The sequence below is a fragment of the Capsicum annuum genome, chromosome 9, assembly GCF_002878395.1.
Source record: "Capsicum annuum cultivar UCD-10X-F1 chromosome 9, UCD10Xv1.1, whole genome shotgun sequence".
NCBI classification, from domain to species: domain Eukaryota; kingdom Viridiplantae; phylum Streptophyta; class Magnoliopsida; order Solanales; family Solanaceae; genus Capsicum; species Capsicum annuum.
In genome coordinates this window covers 142,258,243-142,283,140 of record NC_061119.1, presented here as the reverse complement: position 1 = coordinate 142,283,140, position 24,898 = coordinate 142,258,243, and the positions used below count along the sequence as shown (strand labels likewise).

At 35.2% G+C, this 24,898-nt stretch overlaps 1 long non-coding RNA gene across 4 annotated transcripts; it reads left to right on the top strand.

Moving 5' to 3' along the window:
* The first annotated feature begins 2,071 nt into the window (after positions 1-2,071).
* On the top strand, positions 2,072-15,910 carry LOC107848641. Of its 4 annotated transcripts, none has more exons than XR_007045020.1 (9): positions 2,085-2,752; positions 3,174-3,226; positions 3,442-3,553; positions 6,333-6,482; positions 6,611-6,775; positions 7,008-7,097; positions 8,735-8,860; positions 14,340-14,488; positions 14,628-15,819. It is a non-coding gene; the product is annotated as an uncharacterized LOC107848641 (long non-coding RNA). The 4 variants fall into 4 exon arrangements; XR_007045019.1 differs by having other exon boundaries at positions 3,442-3,572; positions 14,628-15,818; XR_007045018.1 differs by having other exon boundaries at positions 2,072-2,752; positions 3,442-6,482; positions 14,628-15,910.
* Positions 15,911-24,898: the final 8,988 nt, after the last annotated feature.

Below are 24,898 nucleotides of genomic sequence, written 5' to 3'. Positions count from 1 at the left end.
TTTTTTTTTCTAGTTTTCTCTTCCATATATTAGGGAGTCCTTGTTGATATAGGTTTATAGATTTTTTAAATCGTCTTAAAATTAAATTTAGTTGATTTAGAATTATTAAACTAATGAAAAAAATATTAGTTGTCATTAATTTTGATGACTTCTAATAAGGAAAGGTTTTATCATAAATATATTAATTAATTTTCAACTCTTAAATAGGAAAAAATAGTAAAAAGATAATTTTGTCTAAAGTAAATACTTTTAATGAAGGGCAAAAAATTCAAACGACATTTTTAAGGCCCTTCACACTTTTAATGTATTATAGATTATAGATATAGATTAGGTTTTATAATATGTAGTCCAATTAGCCAAAACATATAATAATTTTATGTTTTTTTAGTATTGTTTTTGTTGTGTGATTTATCATCTCATAGTTTATAACTAATAGCTTCCGCATGATGCCCTCTCGATTTTGAACCAACAAGTGGTATCAGAACCTATGGTTCAAAGGTCCAAAATTTTGGTGAAACGAGATTAAACAGGTTCAAAACGATTTCAAAATCAAGTTGCAACCAATTTGATGATAATGAAGATATATGTTCAAAAAAGCTACATGTGAAGAAAAAGTTTCAAGCAAATTTTCAACGATTCTGCTACTAATCCATCTTTAAAATCAAAATCAATTTTCAACCCATGTTTATGGACTCCAATTTTTGACCCATACTTGCTTTAACACTTGGGATCCTTTCAACTCATGCATTTATTTTTAATGCATGAGTTCCACTCTTAACCTATGTTCACTTTCAATGTGCAAGGCTCCACTTTCAACCCTGATTACTTATAATATAGGGCTCCAATAATGTTAACTCATGCTTTTATTTTTTAACGCATAGGGCTACAATTTTTAACTCATAACAACTTTTAATCATGGTAAGCAATAGTGATATATGTAGTTCGTGTGAAGAAGGAGGATAAAAAATATGACGTCAAGAAAATCAAGCCAAAAAGGAGAGATTTGTTAGGGTTTTTGTCCTGATTTTCTTACCAAAATTAAGTTTTACTTTTTCTTGTAAGGAAAACAAAAGTAACTATAAGTACTTTTACTTTTCCTGAAAGAAAAATATAAAACTTTTTCATATTTGGCAAACCTCTTTCTTGGAGGAAAGGTTTTTTTAAACTCTATAAATAGAATACCCCCTTCTCATACCATAATACAACAACATCTACAATGTAGTCGTTTAAGAGTTTTGGTTAGGAAAAGATTTTATCTCTCATTAGTTTTTATGTTTTTTTAAATATTAGGTTTTATAATATGTAGGACAATTGGCCAAAACATATTATACTTTTACGCTTTTTTAGTATTGTTTTTGTTGTCTGATTTATCATCTCATAATTTGCAACTAATAGCTTCCGCATGACGCCCTCTCGATTCGAACCCAACAAGTTAAGCCATAATACTTCTTTATAAAATTTTTTAACTTAATCCATTTGGATAATAACTTTCAAACTACAAAATTGAACTTTAGCCTTATCAAGCCAGCATTAATAATCATTAATAATTACTAAAATATGTTTTTGAAAATATGAACCTCGGAACATGCTACGATTTATTACAGAAGGGGTGAAATTAAAATCTGTTATTTTGTATACATCTATAAACAGATAAATTGTATTAGGTAAAATTCATATAAATTTGAATTAACTTCATGCTTATTTGAATTAAATAATTTATTTGACTAGACAATTAAATAAGTCAATTTATAAGATTTAAGTCCAAAATTCAGTTTATTTTAATGTCCATATTCATGCCACATGTCAATATTTCTTGGTATTATCCTAGTCAAACTCAAGACCAACAAGATTATGTCACATATTCAAATGACCAATCAAAAGTTGCCAGATGTTCAAAATGACATATTGGTCAATTTCAAGCAACCTATCACATAACATTCATTATAAGTTTGATGACTCACATGAACCAATCAGAGACAAGAGTTTAGATTTGATATTTAAGGTAGAGTTTGACTATATATTATAAATCAAATTATCAAAATTTTTCTTCAAAAAAATATTACAGTTTTGCATGAATTGCACCTATTTTGGGGGTAATATTTAATTTTTTTTATCCTCATATATGTGTTTATAATTTTTGCTCATGCCTCATTCTGACTAGTTCGTGTGAGTCATCAAATATATATAATTGCTTGTGATTGGCTAAGACATGTCATTTTAAATACTTTGCAACTTTTGATTGGTCATTATTTTTCCTAGGATAACACCTCATTTAAAGACTGATTTTCAAAATCTAATTTATAATATATGGTCAAATGCGATCTTCTATATAAACTCATTTATAAAACTCTATAATTCACAAAACATTTACCCCTGTCTTCACTTCGCTTCGATCTCTTCGACTGTACCTAAAGGAGACTTCGATCATTGAACTTTCAACAAAGTTTTTTTTGACGTATGGATTCGCAAAATCACCCTCAACTTCAACCCCATCATCACCAACAACAACCCCCAACAGAGTCCCACGAACTTGAGCAACCGTTAAGTGATATGGTGTGCGTGATAGTCACTTTCACCCAACACCAACAACCGAATCTCCAGAAAAATCCTCTCAGTTCTATTTCTACTCCTACTCCAGTGGTGAATCAAGTAGATTCTTCTATTATTGCCCTTGCTCCTTCAGAAAACCTAGTTAAGAAACCCCGTGGAAGGCCCCCGAGCTCCGGAATGAAGAAGCAACCAGAAACTTCAGGTATATATTTTTTGCATTATTTCTTCAATTTGTATGTAGCTTCTAATTTAGAAATGATTTAATCTATATGCATTCATAACATAAAGAATTTTATTTTATGGATGGAGATTTGTAGTTAAGCTGACATTTTCACTATCAACGCATAGAGGTATAATTCAATTGGAAAATATAGATTCGAAATTATTACATTTTCTTTTTAATTTCTCATATCTCTCTTAGGTGTCTTAGTAAAATCAGGTTGATTTACTTTAGAGACCAAATATATTAGATTAATTTTATTTTTAAAAATTGAAGTTTAGCTATTTGTCTTTTACTCAAAAAGTGGTGCTATAAGTTGTTGTCATTGTCAGAAAAGGGTGAATGAAAATATTTTCAAGATGTTGGTAAAAAATTTAATATTGGGTTTCTTGGATGTTGGCAGGTACAATTGGAATTTGCTCTGTTAATCATAAAATCATTGTTGACATTGGAGAGGTAAAACTCTTAATAACCTATATTTTTACAAATGCGCTACTTTTGCATATTTTATTTTATATGTTGTTGCTCTACATTAGGCTTGAATTTTGAATTCCTTACAAGAGAAAAAATACGAAATTAGTTTACTTTTGCCTTTTGGATTGATGCAACAATGATTATATGACAAACAAGTATTTTAGAGTTTAATTTCTTTTTCCTTTTATTTGGTTCAGATCCTCCACAAGACAGATGTTTATTGATAACTCCAAAAGTATCCACGAAACAGATGTTTACTGACAACTCAAAAAGTATCCACAAGATAAATGTTCACTGACAACTCAAAAAGTATTGAAATGAACTTTTGGTATTTTTCCTCTTCGCCTTTCCTTTTCAACCTTAAAGTAAGAGGATGAGAAAGTTGTGGAATGAGCTTCAATACTAGTGTGACCTCCGTAAACCTCTCTTGTTAGGATGTAGCCTACTTTTTAGCAATTAGAGGCTTTTGAGATGCATCCTCATTCTTACTAAATTCTCTGCTTTGTTCTCATCCACATTATCAATGATCATGGGCTCGTCCCTCTTTTCATCAACCACAGACATATGTGGATCAGTTGTAGTCTTACCACTCTGAGTAGTGATGGCTAGGCAATGGCTTTTAATCTTAGAATTTTGGATGGTGTTGCTAGGAAGTGTGCCCAGTCGATACTAGTTTAGTTCGGGGGATATCTTCCCAAATTATTGCTCAAGTTGTTTAATGACAGTTGCATGAGATTCAACTTTTTGGCTTATCCCTGAAATGTTTGCTCTAATCTCTTTAAGGTTATTTCTTTGCTCTCCGACCCCTTAACAAGTTTCGCAAGCAAAGCTTTCATACTTGAATTTTCAAACTCAGTATCATGATTCCCCAGTGGAATATAAAGGTCACTCTTGTCTTTATAGTCATCTTTCCATTTGCAATCACAATCTTTATCCTTACTCATGTCTTTATACCCAGCCTAATGTAGTTGTCTATATAGAAGTTCCAACCTTGATTGCCTGGTGTTTTAATTGTCTTGATTAGACCCATTTTAATTGGCTCAGAAACCCTCCACCCTTCCTCTTGCACCCATTGTTACATTTACTTGTGGTTCTTTCCATTCATCATTATTCTTTTTCGTTTTATTTGCTTAGGCTAATTCATAGTCCTTCCATCTAAACTTATCTTTTTTGTTGCACATTTTTTTTGGCCTCATGTTTTAGGAAACCTATACTATTTTTCATCTCAAACATTTTAATTGATTACTTGTCCTTCTTATGTGATTGAGTTGCTTGGTTAAACGTAAAGTGGGATATGGAATTAGCTTTTGACAATGAATATTTGTAAATAAAAACCCATTCACCTAATTTTTGTACTTAATAAAGGTTCTAGCATATAAAGATTTAGTTGATATTTATTGTCTTCAATTACTGCATTACAAAGACATTTTTTATCTGTCTTCATTGTATTTTCTTAATATACTTGTTATTATTTGTAAGTCTTCTCATTTTCCATAGGTAGAACTGTGTTTTCTGCAAAATTTCCATCATAATTTCTTTCTTCTTTCTTCAACAACTGTCACAAGTTCTTTTGTTTGCCTCCAGTTGTCGTAACTATGTGCTACTAAGCCTCGTCTATCTCCCCATCTCTCTATGTTCTCTATGCTTTGATAGTTTAAACATTTTCAAAAATCCTTCTTGTTCCCTTATTCTATTGCATAACACCATTCTTAGGATAGTGGTGCTTGATATGTCCTAGGCATGGTCTATGACAAGGAAAGTAGAGTTAGGCCATGCCTATGGATAATGATATCTGATGTTTAATCAATCTTTTATAAGAAATTTGTAGAAATAGGTTTTGGTTGTTTGGTTCGATAAAAGGTTGGTGTTTCTTTTTCCTTACAAAATGCAAATTTCGAGTTTGTCAGAATGGCATCATGGGATGTAGTTATTTTTAAGGTAGGTAGGGGTGATTTAAACTTACTTGGGGACAAAGGTGAATGACTTCTGTCGATTGGTGAGGAAAAAAAAGAAGCAAATCAGGAGAGAAATCTTGTAAGGCTCATAGCCCCATTTCTTAAAATTGAAAAGTTTATGTAACTAATACCTAATATTTAATAAACAAAATCTCTACCAGTGGTTAAATTGCGGAAAACCCCGTGAATTTTTTAGTTGACTTTGCTAAATAATGTGAACCTTTTACCTTGACCACAGGACATTGTATCTAAGATAATGACTATCTTAGATCAAGGACCACCTGCTATTTGTATTCTATCTGGAGCTGGATCCTTATATAAAGCCACCCTCTGGAACTCTACCATTGGCACTATGACACATGAGATGTGTAACACTTTCTCTTTCTGTTGCCTTTGTGTTGAGGCATGTGTGTCGGCTATTGCTTAGTTAGTCTGTGACACTATGTCTATGTAGTAGTCTTTTTACCCGAGGTTGCTAGTCGTGTAATCTGGATAATTGTTTTTTTTTTGGCATTTATTTAGATGTATACACGGGTAACAAGCTTTTGACATTAGAGAAAAAAATTTGGTAGAGTATATCCTTTTACATGTACTCTTTTTAGCCCATTTGTCTCTATACCCCTTAAGGAATCATCCAGTTTTCTTTAACTACTATTTTTCAAACACTTCAAAGTATAATTATAAAGAGTAAATTATCACTTTTTATTAAAGTTCCATACATGAACTATCAGGTGTTTGCATTCTACCTAAGCTATCACCGATAGTTTATTCCATGAGGACATCTTTCCATGAGGACATGTTTTATCACTCTTTATCGATAGTCTTTTAGTGTGTCATGACTTAGCCTAGTAGATGTTTATAAATTTCAATCTCAATGTTAGTATTTAAATTACATAATAATTAATTAAATTACCTTTTTAATCAAATCAAACAATTCAGTCAAATTATTTTACAGTCTTGTAGTCCTTTTTTTTTTGTTAGAGGTGTTCTGGTCATAAGTAGGTGCTTGAAGTTGGACGAAACACAATTGAACCTTTGATAATGAACCGACTTAGTTGAGGCTTCTTTGTCAAAATTTTGGTATCTCTGGAAACCAATTGCTTTGGATAGTTGAGGGGTTTCTTTATGTGCAGCGTCAATTTGACATCATCTCGTTATCGGGATCATTCATGCGGTCAGAAAATGGTGTAACAGGTGGTCTTAACCTGTCAATAACTAAGCCAGATGGTAGTCTTTTCGACGGTGTCGTTGAAGGAAAGCTCAGGGCTGCCACTCCGGTATAGGTGCTATTCTAACTACTGTCTTGGGTTCATTTTTTTCCTTTTTCTTTTGGTGTCAAATTTTGAACCTAGTTGGGTTGTTCTTTCCCTGATGTTTGAGTGCAAATTGTGTACTTGCTAGGGGTTTACAGATCATTACCGGGTGGTTGTGAGAAGCTTTTTTCTGGACATGGAAAATCCTGAGTCTAAGCCACCATCTTCAACTCCATCTACTAATGATTTGAATTTTGATCCCCCGGTCACTAAGGTGGCTTGTCCTTCTACTCCATCTTCAACTCATCTGATGGATTCTTTAGGTATGTATTTTCTATATAATTTCTTCCTTATGAATCTAGCTCTAGTTTGGAATATATATATAACATAAAAAATTTTAAATTGTACATATTTATATCATAAACATCCTCTCTACCTCCTGAGGTAGGGATACGATCTTTGTACACTTACATCATGGGTATGTTATTGTTGTTGTTATTTATTTGTTGTACTACATTGATAAAATAACAATCTTGTTGTAAATCATATATGCAGATTCTAGTGCACCTGCTTCAGAAACCCCGGCTAAGAAGGGTCGTGGGAGGCCCCCGGGATCCGAAAAGCAAAAGCAACCAGAAACTTCAGGTATATATTTTTTGCATTATTTCTTCAATTTGTGTGTAGCTTCTAATTTGGTAATGATATAATTTATATGCACTGACAACATAAAGAATTTTATTCTTTGAATGGATATTTGTAGTTTACCGAACATTTTCACTATCAGTGGATAGAGGTTTAATTCATTTGGAAAATATAGAGGATAAATTTTTATATGTCAGTTTTGTTTCCTCCTCTCCTGGTTTATACTTTAGGGACCAAATATATTAGATTAGTTTTATTATAAAAAATTGAAGTTTAGCTATTTGTCTACATTATATACTTTATTTTTACTCAAAAGGGGTATAATGAGTTGTTGCCATTGTAAGAAAAGGGTGAAAGAAAATATTTTCAAGATGTTAGTCAAAATTTACTTAGTTTAATATTGGGTTTCTTGGATGTTGGCAAGTACAATTGGAATTTACTCTATGAATCATATAATCATTGTGGACATTGGAGAGGTAAAACTCTTATTTACCTATATTTTTACAAATGCGCTAGTTTGCATATTTTATTTTGAATATTGTTTCTCTACAATAGGCTCGAAAAAGGAAGAAATTAATTTACCTTTTTATTTATTCTTTTCATCAGCTTTCTTAAATTCTTTGTATTTTGGATTGATGCAACAATGATTAATTGATGAACAAGTATTTTAAAGTTTAATTTCTTGGCCTCCTTATGTTTTAGGAAACCTATGCTATTTCTCATCTCAAACATTTTAATTAATTACTTGGCCTTCTTATGTGATTGAGTTGAGTTGGTAGGTTAAACGTAAAGTGGAATATAGAATTAGTTGTTGGCAATGAATATTTTTAAATAAAATATTAGTTGCTAGGTTAATTCACTAATTTTTGTACTTACTAAAGGTTCTAGCATATACAAATTGAGTTAGTTGTTATTTTTATTGTCTTTACTGCATTACAAAAACTTTATTTATCTGTCTTCAATTGTATCTCAATATATTCGTTATTAGTTGTATGAGTCTTCTCATTTTCCACAGATAGAACTGTGTTTCCTACAAATTTTCTATATAATTCTTTAGTAACCGCCACAAGTTCTTTTGTTTGCCTCTGGCTCTCGTTTTTATATGCTACTAAGTCTCCTCTATCTCTCCATCTCTCTGGTCTCTATGCTTTGATACTTCAAACATTTTCAAAAACCCTTTGTATAGTGATGCTTGATAAGTCCTGTACATGGTCTACGATAAAAGGAGTAGAAATAGGATTTGATTGGTTGTCAATAAAAGATTGGTGTTTCTTTTTCTGTACAAAATGCAAATTTCGAGTTTGCCAGAATGACATCATGGGATTTAGTTTTTTACGATGGGGAGGGGGTGATATAAAGTTACTTGAGGAGAAAGGTGAACGACTTTTGTTGATTGGTGAGGGGAAAAAAGAAGCCGATCATGAGCGAAATTTTGTGGGGCTCATAGCTCTGTTTCTTAAAAGTGAAATGTAAATGTAACTAATACATAATATTTAATAAACAAAATTTCTACCCATTGTTAAAATACGGTAAAGTCTTGTCCTAACTTATTGTTTAAGGCTGATTTGAATTGACGTCCAGTATTGAGAATTTTTCGGTTGACTTTACTTAATGATATGAACCTTTTACCTTGACCACAGGACATTGTATCTAAGATAATGACTATCTTAGATCAAGGAACACCTGCAGTTTGTATTCTATGTGGAACTGGATCCTTATGTGAAGTCACCCTATGGGACTCTGCAATTGGCACTGTGGCATATAAGGTCTGTATGAGTTTTATCTTAAAGACACTATGCATATGTTATAGTCTTTTTACTTGAGGTTTTTGGTTGTGTGATCTGGAAATTTGATTTTTTGGCATTTATTAGATGTATACACGTGTAACAACCGCTTTTGACATTAGAGAAAACATTTAGTAGAGTATATCCTTTTACATCTACTCTAGCCCATTTGTTCCTATCGCCCCTTAAGGAATCATTTAGTTTTCTTTAACTACTATTTTCAAAAACTTCAAAGTATAATTATAAAGAGTAAATTGTCAAAAGCATATTTGAATTTTCACTTTTTTAAAGTTTCATACATGAACTATCAGGTATTTGTATTTCTACCATAATTATCACCGACTATTTATTCCATGGGGACATGTTTTATCACTTTTTGTCAGTAGTATTTTAGTGTCTCATGACTTAGCCTAGTGGATGTTTATAAATTTCAATCTCAATATTAGTATTTAAATTACATAATAATTAATTAAATTACCCTTTTAATCAAATCAGACAATTCAGTCAAATTATTTTACAGTCTCACAGTCCTTTTTTCTGTTAGAGGTGTTCTGCTCATAAGTATGTTAGATGTACTTGAAGTGGGATGAAACACAATTAAACCTTCGGTAATGAACTGACTTAATTAGTTGATGCTTCTTTTTCAAAATTTGGTCTTTCTGGAAAACGTGTTAGAATGGTAACCCGAATTTTGTTGTCTAGCCCTAAAAGTTTTGCAGTGCGACCCATGTTTTTAATTTTCTATTGGGTCTGTAGTGGTATCATAGGGATCAGGCCAACGATTTATTTGTACACACATACTATATAAGTGCAATTAGTGGGTCGATTTTGGATATTCAGAAATTACATCATTCCCCACACTGTACTCCTCTCGTTTCAAAGTGAAATTCCTCTGCCTCTGTCCGTGGTTTTTTCGGCAAGGTTTTTTACATAAATTTGTGTGTTGTTCTTGTTTATCTTTTACTTGTGGTTTGCTTATTCTGTTTGAATCATAACAAACTGGTACCAGAGCCTGTTTTGATTATTTTCTCAGGGATGGTAACCATGAAGTATGATATTCCGATGTTGGATCGCAACACCAGATTTTTGTTATGGCAAGTTAAGATGTGGGTTGTGCTCACGCAGATGGATTTGGATGATGCACTATTAGGGTTTGATAAGATGCCCTCATTGTGGACGGACGAGGACAAATGGTGTAAGGATCGGAAGGCTTTATCTCAGATCCACATTCATTTATCCAATCAGATTCTACGGGATGTTTTGAAGGAGACTACTGCTGATGCGTTGTGGTTGAAACCGGAATCATTGTGTATGACGAAGATCCTAACAACTAAGTTTCATCTCAAACAACGACTTATTCCTATCATATTTCTGAGGGCGTATTTTTAGAGGATCACATATCTATCTTTAAGAAAATCATCTCTGATTTAGAGACTCTGAAGGTTAAGTACGATGAGGAAGATTTAGGGTTGATTTTGTTGTGTTCACTGCCTATATCATACACGACCTTTAGGGATACGATTTTACATAGTAATGGTACCCTGACCATAGATGAAGTCTATGATGCGTTGTTCTCTGAGGAGAAGGTGAAGCATCTTGTGAATGGGTCAGAGACTCAAGGAGATGGTCTCATTGTTCGAGGAAGGACTCAAGAGAAGAATTTTGGGGGTGATGATAGGAATTGGTCAAAATCCAGAAACAGAAATAAAACCTATAATTACTGCAAGAAGAAGGGTCATATAAAATTCGAGTGTTATAAGTTATAGAATAGAGAGAAAAGAAAAGCTCCAAAATCGGAGGGACACAAACCAGAGAAGTCCGGTGAAGCCAATTTTGTTGAAGATAGCGGTAGTGGTAGAGAATGATTGGTAGTTTCTGATGGTAACTCCAAACCCTATAAGGATTGAATTCTTGATTCATCTTGCACGTTTCATATGTGTCTCATCAAGATTAGTTTACAACATATGTAACAGTCTCTAAAGTTGTTATGTTAATGGGAAATAACACACCTTGTAAGATAGCTAGTATTGGAACAATTAGAATCAAAAGGTTTGATGGGGTTGTGAGGACACTTGGTGATGTATGGTATGTCCCAGACCTGAAGAGAAATCTTATTTCCATGAGTACCTTGATTTGAACAAATATAGGTACACTGGTAAAGGTGGAGTCCTGAAGGTTACTAAAGGTGCTATTGTTGTGATGAAGGGGTAGAGAAAGATTGCAAATTCGTATGTCTTGCAAGACTCTACCGTTACTGGTGATGCAATTATTTCTACCTCCTCTCTTTTAGAAAGTGACATTGCTAAACTTTGGCATATGCACCTGGGGAATATGAGTGAAAACGGGATGGCTGAACTAAAGAGAGTACTTCTTGATGGCCAGAGTATAACCAAATTGGAGTTCTGTGAGCACTGTATTTTTGGAAGCAGAAAAAAGTCAGATTCAGTAAAGGCATCGACTCAACTAAAGGCACACTTGATTATATTCATTCTAATCTTTAGGGTCCTTCTAGAGTACCTTCTAGAGGAGGTGCGAATTACTTGTTGACTATTATTGATGACTATTCCAGAAAAGTTTAGGTGTTCTTCCTGCAAAAGAAAGATGTGTTACCTACTTTTAAGGAGTAGAAGACTATGATTGGAAAGCAAACAGGGAAGCAGTAAGACGTCTTCAGATTGATAATAGTTTAGAGTTCTATTCTAATGAATTTAATGCTCTGTGCAAGTCAGAAGGAATTATGAGGCACTTGACAATTTGTCATACTCCATAGCAAAATGGTATGGCTGAACACATAAATAGGACTATAATGGAGAAGGTCTGTTATATGCTCTCTAATATTGGTTTATCTAAGTCTTTTTGGGAAAAATCTACTTCCATAACGTGTCTTCTTATTAAGCGATCTCCGTCAGTCGTGATTGATAAAAAAAACTCAACAAGAGGTATGGGTTGGTATTCCTGCTAGTTATTTTGATTTGAGGATATTTGGATATCCTTCTTATGCTCATGTTGAAAATGGAAAGTTGGAACCTTGATCTGTCAAGTGCTTATTTATGGGTTATAAGCCCGGTGTTAAAGGTTATAAGCTTTGGTGTCTAAGAATTAAAAAGGTTATAATTAGTAGGGAATTGTGTTTGATGAAATTGCCATGCTTTGGGGTCCCTTTGAATCTAGTGCTTCGTCCCCAGATAAGCTTAGTGACATGAATCAACAAAAGTCAGGCACCAACGTTGAATTGCGAATTGGAGGAGAGTCTACACCAATGCCCATTTCTTAGTCTATCCCGGAGATACAAAGTGGTGCTATTTATTCTTCACCACCAATGATGCCATAATATTTTATTTATAAAGACAAGCCTAGAAGAGATATTAGATCTCCTTAGAAGTATGCTGAAGATGATTTGGTTGCTTATGCATTGAATGTAGCAAAAGGTATTGATTTTGATAAAGATCCTTCTTCTAACTCAGGGGTAGTTAGTTGTGATAATTCTGGCCGATGGATGATTGCTACGCAGGAGGAGATGGAATCACTTCAAAAGAATAACACATGGGATCTGGTGAGACTGCCTAAAGATAAGAAAGTTGTCAGTTGCAAGTTGGTATTTTAAAAAAAAAAGGAACATCGGGAGTTAAAGATGCTAGGTACAAAGCAAGACAAATTGCTAAAGGCTACAGTGAGGTTCCAGGCGTTGACTTCACAAATGTGTTTTCTCCAGTTGTAAAGCATAGTTTGATTCGAGCCTTGCTTGGTATTGTGTCCATGCATAATCTTGAGCTTGAGCAGTTGGATATCAAAACTACATTCTTACATGGAGAACTTAATGAGGATATCTATATACAGCAACCAGAGGGCTTTGTAGTTTCAGGAAAAGAGGACTATGTATGCTTGCTGAAAAAGTCTCTTTATGGCTTAAAACAATCGCTCGGACAGTGGTATGAGAGGTTTGACTCTTTTATGACCTCTCGTATGTTTTGGAGGAGTAGTTATGATAGTTGTGTCTATTTTAAGGAGGTAGGTGATGGTTCATTCGTGTATCATCTCTTGTATGCTAATGATACATTGATTGTAGCACAGGATATGAGAGATATAATAAAAGTCTAAGCCCAGCTCATCAAGGAGTTTGAGATGAAGGATCTAGGAGCAACAAAGAAAATTCTTGGCACAGAAATTATGAGGGCTAGAGAGAAGTGTAAGTTATACTTGAGTCTGAAAAAGTGCTTCACAGGTTCAATATGAAAAATGCCAAGCCTGTAAGTACTCCATTGATAGTTCATTTCAAACTCTTGGCCTTTTTATCTCCAAAGATAGATAATGAGCGTGATTATATGTCTCGAGTTCTATACTCTAGTATCGTCGGGTCTCTTATGTATGCGATGGTGTGTTCCCCACCAGATTTGTCATATGTTGTCAGTGTATTTAGCAGATACATAGAAAATCCTAGCACAGAACATTGAAAAGCAGTTTAGTGGATTTTCAAATACTTGCATGAATCTGCTGTTGTTTGTTTGCAGTTTGGTTAAAATAGAGATGGAGTAATCGGGTATGTTGATTCTAATTTTGTAGGAGACCATGATAAAAGGAGATTCCTTATAGGCTATTTTTTGATCATTGGTGGTTGTGCTATCAATTAGAAAGCTACTTTACAGACTACGGTTGCTTTGCCAACTACTGAGGTAGAGTACATGGCTATTACAAAGGCTTTAAAGGAAGATATTTGGTTGAAGGTTCTGTTTGGTGAACATAGCAAAGACTTACAGATTGCTACGGTCTTTTGCAACAGTCAGAGTGCTACCTTCCTTATGAAAGATCAGATGTTTCATGAGAGGACAAAGCACATCGATGTTTGGTATCATTTTGTGCGTGAAATTATTGCTTTGGTGATATTATGGTAAGCAAGATTAGTACCCATGATAACGCTGAATATATGATGACCAAGACACTACTAAGTACCAAGTTTAAGCATTGGTTGGATTTGGTTAGTGTTAGTTATTAAGATATGCCCTTAGGGACTTTTTTGGAAGAGGTAGAGAGTTTGTCTTGTAGTGGATTTGAGTTCTGAATTAGAATTCATGTCAAGATGGAGATTGTTAAAGTTGTGACCCGAATTTTATTGGTCCAACCCTGAAAGTTTCACGGTGCGGCCCATGTTTGCCATTTTCAATGGGGTCTATGGTGATAGCGTAGGGATCAGTCCTAGGACATATTTGTACAAACATAATATATAACTGTAATTAGTGGGTTGATTTACATTTAGAAATTACGTCATTCTTCACACTGTACTCTTCTCCTTTCATAGTGAAATTCCTCGGTATCTGCCCATGGTTTTATTTGCAAGGTTTCCATGTAAATCTGTGTGTTGTTCTTGTTTTTTTTTACTGGTGGTTTGATTATTTAGTCCGAATCATAATAATTTGGATAATTGAGGCCATTATTCATTGATCATGGTACTATTCTTTATATGCAGAGTCAATTTGACATTACCTCGTTATCGGGGTCATTATGCGGTAAGAAAATGGTGTAAAAGGTGGTCTTAACCGATCAATGACTAGGACATATGGTAGGCTTTTTGGTGGTGTCATTGAAGGAAAGATCAGGGCTGTCACTCCGGCACAGGTGCTATTCTAACTACTGTTCTTACGTTCATTTTTTTCCTTTTCTTTTTTGTGTCAAATTTTAACCTTGTTGGGTTGTTCTTTCCCTAATGTTTGAGTGCATATTGTGTACTTGCTAACGGTTTACAGATCATTACCAGGTGTTTGTGAGAAGTTCTTTTTTAGATATGGAAAATCCCGAGTCCCTGCCACCATCTTCAACTCCATCTCCCAGTGAGTTGAATTTTGGTCCCCTGGTCACTAGGATCACTAAGGTGGCCTCTTCTTCAACTCCATCTTCAACTCATCTGATGTGAATGGTGGTACACCTCTCTGTTACAAATCTACCCATGATGGAGGGCCCAATTGATATACTGTCAATTACATTTGGGATCCTGGTTAAAGGAATGAGCATCTTCACTAAAGATGCCTATATATAGAAGGGAAAATTTCAGAAATAGAAACTCTGTAGCCTTAATTATAACTTTTATAGCAATAGTTTCATAATTACGAAAAATAGCAAATTGTATTTATATTTAAGTAAAATGTTGCTATATAAATATATATACAAATATATATGTATTACTCATAAATACATATACACAACTGAAAAATACATATTCTTCTATTACTATGAAGTGAGTAAAATATTGCTACTTTTGATATAAGTTGTAATTTTGAAAAAGTGTTGCTATTTATTGTAATTATAGTCTTAAGGATGTTAGTTTCTGTAATTTTTCCTATATAGAAGATAGAACTAGCCCATTAGGGTTATTTTAAGAATTATGTTGTTTTTTCATTAACTATCTTATAATGGCACTTTGGAATCTTCCTTTTCTATTTTACTTTGGTTCTTTGTTACTAAATTGATGAACAATCTGCTTGTATCTTCCTTTTATCATCAATACACATCTTACTCTGTTACATTGGTGCTTTCATTGACTCCATATACTATGGTGGACTACGGACTCACAACTCTCTCATATTCAATGTCTGCTTCAATGCATTTTCGGCCAGCTCCAGTAGAGTTGGGTCGATTCAGCAGCTACAATGCAGAGGGTTGGGTTTCTACATGTTATGTTACGTCTACTCCTATCTCTATGGGGAGGCCCTAGAATTGTTTCATTGGATGTTCGCAACAATCAATGAGCTGATTAGAAGCATTTTAAAGAAAAAGTGGTGTTGCGTTTTCCAAAGAAATCTATTATATACGTTGCCAATGTGGTGTTCGATTGATACTTCTCAGGCTTGTTTTGCTATTTGACATCATTATTTGCTTCAGTTTATTTATCTGGTTTCTAATATGGGAAGGATTCATAATGAAGAAGCAACACAAAAATGTTTGCTCTTGGAGTATTTATAAAAATTCCAGAGCCAAAGAAAATTACACTACACCAAAAAAACAGAACTTTAGTTGTAATTAGTTAACGACAATAGCTTAATTGCCGCTAAATTATACATTTCAGAGACATTTATTGGGGATAATTACATTTTAGCACTTTTTGTAAATGTCCTTAAAACCTATAGAGACTTTGAATCCAATGACAATTATCTAATACAGGTAAAAGTTTTACCACTCTTTGTTAAAGTGCATATTTTTTGTCGTAAAACAAACTTCCAATTGACGTTAGGGAGAGCAAAGTAAAATCCCGATAGGCATGATTCTTGATGTTAGAAATCTGGTGCTACAGCCACACTCTCTTCATGTAATTCAACCATACAACAACAACAACATACTCAGTGTTGTCCCACAGTGGGGTCTAGGGAACATAGCCTTATCCCTACCTTGTGAAAGTAAATAGTTTGTTTCCCATAGATCCTTGGTTTAAGTGAAGCATAACAAATTTAAGGTTGGAAAGAAAATACAGTAGCTAGTGAAGAATACGATGCTTAAAAATAATGGAGAAGAGAACAGTAGCAACAACAAATAATACGATAACCGAAGCAAAACAAAAAACATATAATATTAAAATCAAATAATAAGATAGTACAGAGTAATTATAATAATACTGAAAAGGAAAACTAGCCAACGCTAAGTAGCTACTAATCCTATATCCTAACACTTAACCTCAATACCCTCCGATTTAGGATTATGTCATCATTAAGTTGCATGTGTGATGTCCTTGTCTAATCACCTCTCCTCAATCCTTCCATTATTACAATGTTTTCTTTCTGTTCTATCATACGTCGGATTAATGACAGAGTAGCTAAATGCTCAGAAAAGGCTGTTTGAGATGGCTTGATCTTGTCCTACATCGATAGGTTTAAAAATATGGTCAATGAAGGTATTAAAATGGACCTGTTAGATCTATAATCACATGAAATTTGAATCAATGAACAATTAACTGGAGATAAGACAAGATGAAAAAACAAGGTCCAAGGTAGATGAATAAGTTTTAGACTTGTATAGTGATGACATGAATAAACATTCCAAGGTAGATGACTTTTCCAAAATGCTCGATGCACAAGCCTAAACTTCAAGTTAAAATGCTCCTCGATGCATGAACTTAAACTGCAAATTGAAATGATAATCGATGCATGAGCCTAAACTGCAACATAAAATCTGTTGGTCTTTTTTTTTAAAAAAAAAGATGGGACAGCGAAAAAGGGGTTAAAATGACTCTCTTTGGATTGAAATGGCTTTCAATCTTTCAAAGAACTTTCAACGGGTTTCAATAATTTTTCTTAAGCATAGGAGGGCTATAAATAACCAGCTTAAAAGAAACTCAGCATAAATTCAAAATTCAAAAACCTAGAATATCTCAACTACTCAAACAACCTAGTTAAAATTCAAAATTCAAATTCATCCTAATCTAAATAACTTATTTTGATAAAAACTAGTACAGTAACTTAAAGATATTTCCAACACTCCTCCTTTTCTTTAGTTACTGCGATTTAAAAAAGTTGCTCCTCCTCAATTTCTGCTTCCACAAATTATGCTTGAGGATTGTTTTTAAGTTGCACACTTTTGTAACATGACCTACGTACGTATTTACAATTTCCACAAATTGCATCAGGTCTCCACCAATAAAAAATTTCCAAGTGTGATTTCATTTTGCAGTGTATGCAAGAGGATAATTACCTTTTTCTTTTTGTTTTGTGCATAAAAGGTACTCTCAGTAACATTGTCTTGTCTAAAGGATCTTCTTTACTCTTGTTCTTGAAGAGCACTTATTAGTTTTGTTGGATTCAATTGTTGTGAATGGAAAATGAAAAGTTGCTTGGAAGGGAAACAACTCTTTGAGTAAAAGACACACTATTTCGGGAAAGGTATGACTGTTTGGATGGTTGTGGCTGTTTGGAAAGACACACTCTTTCGAATGAACAAACATGAATGTTCAAAAAAAATACACCTTTCCGGTGAACCATTACAACCTTTCGGAAGGGGCACTTAATGGCTATATAAACCTTCATTTTTCCACAAGTTTAATATGAATTTTTCTGCACTTGAAAATATTTCTTGTCTTATAAAATACTCCGTGTGATCATTTAACTATTGAGTGAGTTCGAAGAGAATCTGATCGTTTGACGTACCACTACAGTCGGTGTCACGGCCCAAGCCGAGGTCCTTGCCGTGATGGGGATCCCAAATAACAAAGGCCTGAGAGACCCCTGTAACGTTCCAACCAACTAGGGATATTGTCTACTTTGGGACAGGCTCGCATGGCTTTAAAACGCATTACTAGGGAGTAAGGTTTGCTTACTTATATACTCATGTAATACCCATGCCTTTTCTTAGCTTGAAATCATCTCAAAGATGTTAGAACTTTCTTTGGAATATGAATCTATTTTTGTACATACGGTATTTTTAAGATTTTCACTTTCTATAACATGGGAAATTAAATAGGCTTTCCATCGATACCAATTTCAACAAAATCCGGTGTCAAATGAGGATGTTATGGCCGATATACAGAAGTCAAAAAAATGCCCAGGTGCGACGATGCAGGCAACGAACCGTCGGACAAGCGACGAACCGTCAACCATGATCGTCATATCGAGGCATTGACTTAAATTTTTTGGAAATGTATGACGGAAAGGTCCGAAGGACCGTCGAACAAGCGAAGAACCATCACACCCAATCGTTGCTCATTGGCAGTGAGTCCCAGTTCTGTCTCAGTCTGACGGAGAGGTCCGAAAGATCGTCGACCCAGCGATGGATCATCGCACCCCACCGTCGGATGACCCACTCAGTTATTTAAAGTAATTTTAACAGTGGTATTTTGGTTATTTACCACTCGCCTATATATACCCAATTATATCCGATTTTAGCCATTTTGGTTCATTATTATCTCACAACAAAATTAGGGTTTCTTTCTAACATTAATCTCCAAGAGCAAAATCTAATTTTCTTCAAGAACTAAGGGATTTCCAATTCTTCAAGTTCAAGAACATCAAGAACATCATCCCAGGTATGCATAGTGTTCATTCATGGACTCCTTTCGTCCATGAAGCCCAAGAATCCATTTTTCCAACTTCAAGTATAGATTTTCTTTATGATTTCATGATTGGGCTGCTCTTGTTCATGTTGATAAATGAGAAATTGACTTCTACTCTATGTTGGGTGATAATTTCTATGTGGGTTTAATTATTATAGATATAGATTCATGCTACCCTATGACTAAACCCTTGAAAGATGAAATTAGAATTGAAGCATGATGTTTAATTGTTGTATAATGTGGTATACATGTACTATGCCTACAATATGTTTGATTAAATGCCTAGATTGAGGAAAATTGCCTAACTAGCATGATATCATGAAATCCCCATGTATGTACAAGTTTATGCCTATTACATGTTTGATGAAATGCTTCATAAATGTATTATAGTGATTATTATGTATTCAAGTAAGTCATGTTTGTCAGTTTTCTTCCATCGGGTCCCGGAGGTACTTGTACCCAAAACATTAGCTGTGTGCCTAGAGCCATGTCATGTTTTCACGATACTCTCAGTCAAGCTATGAATCCGTATACTTCAGACAGTCTTACGACTCAGGAAATCTCCAGGATCTCATGAACTCAGTCAGTTGTCAGAAATCAATAGTGTTCCATCAGTCAATGGAATTCAGTAATTCAGTCCATGTTCAGTTCAGTTCAATAAATTATGTTCAGTTTCTATTCAGATAGGAGTATAAATTAGCACCGAGCGAACCCAAGGATGGGAACTCACCTGAGTTTAGGGTGTGATTATTAGAAGCAATCCTTGAGTTCAAGAACTACGTAACCAGCATAGGTTGAGATATCTAACCTGTCAGTCTAGGGTTGATGATGTCGCTTAACCTGTCAGTTTAGGGTTCTCACCCTTCTAATTGGGGTTACATATTAGACCCCAACACAGCCATAATGGCGCATTAGGGGTATGTCGGTTAAATAAATACTTCCTACATTTTAGTATCAGTCTTAGTAAAAAAACTCAGATAGTTCTTCAGATTTCAGAAATATCAGATACAATCACTCATGTTATCAGTCATGTCAGTTACCAGTATATCATGTCATCAGTATTCAGATTCAGTAAGCATGTTATCATAGTATTAGTGTCAGCTATTATGTCCCATGCATGTATTCTCACACTCATGATAGTTAGTCAGCTATTATTATTATTGTGCATGGACATGAACCCCATACATTTAGCCTACCTCACATGCATACCAGTATATTCAGTCGTACTGATGCATTCACGCTATGGTGTCTTATACCATTGGTTCAGAGATATGAGCTCCAGATTAGTAGTAGATTCTAGTATCAACAGTCAGAGCTAGAAGTGAGTCCTCATCTTTCAAGGACATGATGATTTTCCTATTATCTGATTTATTAGTTTATTAGTTGGAGTTAGTTGGGGACATGTCCCATCAACTCCTTATTCATTTAGACAGTCATGTTTAGAGGCTTTCTAGACTATCATGTTTCAGACTTCAGTACTTTCAATTTTGTTTTGGGTATTCTATTACCCCACTCGGATGTTATATTATTCAAATTATGTTCAGTATTGAACTTTATGTCCTTTCAGTGCATGTTTTCGTATTATTATATTATATTATGCAGTGTAAAGGTACATATATCAATCATGGGTTATTTTGTGGTCCTTTAGGGTCATGAGCACCGTGTAGTGCTCCAGGTACCAGATTTGGGGCGTTACGAACTTTGTATTAGAGTCTAAGGTTCAATAGAGTCCTAGGAAGTTTGAAAGCCACATCTAGTAGAGTCTTGTACATGGGTGTATTGCGTACCACATTTATGTGCAGGAGGCTATAAGATATTTAGGAATAGTTTCCCTTCTTTCAGTATTCATGTCATGCCAGTGAGCATAATCTCAAGTCAATCTCTTAGTATAATCCATTTTTTCTTCTTATTTAAGAATATGTCTCCCAAGAGAAGAACCTAGCCTGTCCAAGAAGATCCCTTGGATGAACAAGTTTCTCATGAGGAATTCAGGGCCGTATTTACTACTCTTGCTCAGTCTGTTTTTGCCCAAAATGAATGAACAGCTAGCATTTCGGCCAATCCAGTGACTAATTCAGCTGCATCCAGGATTTGGGACTTTACCCCTCAAACCTTTCTTAGGTCTAAGACAGATGAGGACCCTTAGGAATTCCTAGATCGGGTGCAGAAAGTGACATACATCATGGGGGTGACTATTGTTGAGAGTGCTGAGCTAGTTACATATCTGTTGCAAGATGTGGCTCATACTTGGTTCTAACAGTGGAAGTCAGAAAGGGCAGATGATGCAGGGTCAGTTGAGTGGGAGGAGTTTGCTTCCGTGTTTCTTAGTCTATTCTTTCCTCTAGAGCTTAGAGAAGCCAAGGTGCTAGAGTTTATCAACCTCAGGCAGGGAAATATGATAGTGAAAGAGTATTCTTTTAAGTTTACTCAATTAGCCAGATATTCCCCTCATGTGGTTTCAGATAGCAGGGCAAGGATGAGTAAGTTTGTCTTAGGGGTGAATGATAGCATGCTAAATAAGTACAGATCCACCATGCTGAATAGTGACATGACCTTAGTTAGACTTATGACCCATGCTCAGCAGATAGAGGAGCAAAAAATTAAGATAAGGGAGAAACAGAATAAGAGAGCAAAGACAGGTGATTTTAACTTTGCTCAGCCTAAATCAGAAGGAGAAAACTATTCTCAGTTTTATCCTTAAACATCAGTTTTAGCTCTTTCTTCAGCCAGTGCTCCAGCTCTTAAATTCAAAGATAGAGCTCCAGGATCTCAGTCTCAAGGCAATGTTAGCAGCGCCCGCACTTATCCCCTTGGCCAGACATGTGGTAAGAACCATAAGGGCGTTTACAGATCTGGTAGTAATGTTTGTTTTGGATGTGGCAAGCTAGGCCACAGAGTTTAAGAGTGTCCTCAGACAGGTTCCCAGCATTAGTAGAATCATTTTACAGCTCAGTTAGGTCGTCCAAATCAGCAGGACGCCACTTCCAGTACTACTAGTGAGAAATGCCCAAATAGACTCTATACTCTCCAGAACCGACAAGATTAGGAAAATTCTCCTAACGTATTTACTGGTACGTTATAGATCTTTTATGTGCATGTTTATGCTTTGCTATATCTAGGATCTTCTTTGTCTTTTGTTACTCCTTATATAGCAGGCAATTTCGAAATCAGTCTTGAAATTCTGTAGAGCTCTTTTCAGTGTCTACCCTAGTGGGTAAAACCATCATAGATCAGCGAGTTTACAGGTACTCCCTGATTATGATATTTTAGAAAGTCACTTCAGTAGACTTAGTCAAATTAGAGATGACTGATTTTGATGTCATTCTCGACATGGACTAGCTTCATTCCTGCTATGCCACGGTCAATTATAGAAATAGAATAGTTCAGTTTTAGTTTCTGAATAAACCCATCCTAGAGTGGAAGGGTAATGTATTCGCTTTTATAGGTTGGCTTATTTCCTACCTTCGAGTAAGGAAAATAATATCTAAGGGATGTGTCTATTATCTTGTTCATGTTACGGATTCCAGTTCTGAGACTCCTAGTCTTGAATAAGTTCCATTCGTAAATGAATATTCAAACATCTTTCCTGAATATCTTCTAGGAATTCCTCCCGAAAGGGAAATAGACTTTGGTATTGATCTTCTTCTAGACACTCAGCCTATCTCTATTCTGCCATACAAAATAGAACCAGTAGAACTTAGAGAATTGAAAGATCAGTTGAAGGATCTTCTAGATAAGGTATTCATCTGACCCAGCATTTCTCTATGGGGAGCACCAGTCTTATTCATGCGCAAGAAAGACGGTTCTCTCATAATGTGCATTGATTATCATCAACTCAATAAGGTCACGGTCTAAAACAAGTATCTTCTTCCCAGAATTAATAACTTATTTGACCAACTTTAGGGTGCTAGCTATTTCTATACGATAGACCTCAGATCCAGCTATCATTATCTCAGAGTAAGAGAATGTGACATTCCAAAAATACCTTTCCAAACTAGGTACGGTCACTTTGAATTCTTAGTTATGTCATTTGGTCTTACCAACGCCCTAGCCGCTTTCATAGACTTGATGAATCGTGTGTTCAAGCAGTACTTGGACATGTTCATCATAGTCTTCATAGATGATATTTTGGTCTATTCCTAGAGTGAGTGCGATCATGCAGACATCTCAGAATAGTACTTCAGACTCTTAGAAATCATTAGCTATTCATCAAATTCAATAAGTGCGAGTTTTGGCTAAGATCAGTATCATTCCTTGGCCATATCATTTCCTGTGATGGCATTAGAGTAGATCCTTAAAAAACTAAAGCAGTAAGAAAATGGCCTCGCCCTATCTCTCCATAGAATATCAGGAGTTTCTTAGGTTTGGCTAGCTATTACAAACGGTTTATGGAAGGATTTTCTTCTATTTCATCCCCTATGTCTAGATTGACTCAGAAAAAAGTCAAGTTTCAGTGGTCAGATCCTTACGAGAAGAGTTTTCTGGAGTTGAAGACTCAACTCACCTCAACTCTAATTTTAGCTCTTCCAGATGGTTCAGATGGGTTCATAATATATTGTGATACATCCAGGGTTGGTTTGGGTTGTTTCCTTATGCAGAATGGTAAGGTCATAGCCTACGCCTCCAGACAACTAAACCCCATGAGAAGAATTATCCTACTAATGATCTTGAGTCAGAAACTGTAGTCTTTGCCTTGAAGATTTGGAGGCATTATCTCTACGATGTTCATGTAGATGTCTTCACAGATCATAAGAGCCTTTAGTATGTCTTTTCTCAGAAAGATCTCAATCTTTCAGAGAAGGTGGTTAGAGCTCTTGAAAGATTATGACATGAGTTTCTTTTATCATCCGGTCAAGGCCAACGTAGTGTCCGATGCTCTCAGTAAGCTGTCTATGGGTAGTGTTTCTCATGTTGAGGATAGTACAAAGAAGTTAGCTCAGAAAGTCCATCAGCTTTCCAGACTAGCGTTCTCTTAATCGATTCCTCAAAGGGTGGTGTATGTGTTCAGAGTAGTTCAAAATCATCTCAAGTTTCTGAGGTAAAAGAAAAGCAAGATAGAGATCCCAGCTTTGTCAAGTTGAAAGAGTCAGTCCAGAATCAGGAAATAGAGATTTTCTCCCAAGGGAGAAATAACGTTCTTCGTTGTCAGGGTCGTCTCTGTGTTTCAGGTGTAGATGACTTAATGCAGTGAATTCTTGCAGAAGCACATGGTGCGCGCTACGCTATTAATCCAAGAGACACTAAAATATACTGTAATTTGTGGGAGATCTATTGGTTGAGTGGGATAAAGAGAGATATTATAAAATTTGTGGCTAAGTGCTCTATATGTCAGCAGGTTAAGATAGAGCATCAGAAGCCTCATGGTCCTATGCAGGAGTTTATTATTCCTACTTGAAAGTGGGAAGAAGTGAACATGGACTTCGTGATGGGTTTGCCTCGAACTCGTCGTCAGCATGATTCAGTCTGGGTCATTATAGAACAGATGACCAAATCCGCTCATTTCTTTCTAGTTCATACCTCTTACTCATCCAAGATTATGCCAAACTCTACATTAAGGACTTGGTTAGATTACATGGTCTTTCATTGTCTATTATCTCAGACAGAGGTACCCAGTTCACCTCTCACTTCTAAAAAGTATTCCAAAAGGGTCTTGGTACCCAAGTTTATCTCAGTATAGCCTTTCATCCTCAGATAAATGGTCAAGCAGAAATGACCATTCAGACTCCAGAAGATATGCTAAGGGCGTGTACAATTGATTTCAAGGGTAGTTGGGATGGCCACTTGCCTTTGATTAAGTTTGCATACAACAACAGTTATTATTCTAGTATTCATATGGCTCCATTCGAAGATCTCTATGGTAGGAGATGTAGATCTCCGATTGGTTGGTTTGAAGTTTGTGAGGCCTCAGTCATAGGGCCTGACTTGGTATTTGACACCTTAGAAAAAGTCTAGTTGATCAAAGAAAGACTCCGGCGTGCTCAGAGCCGATAGAAGTC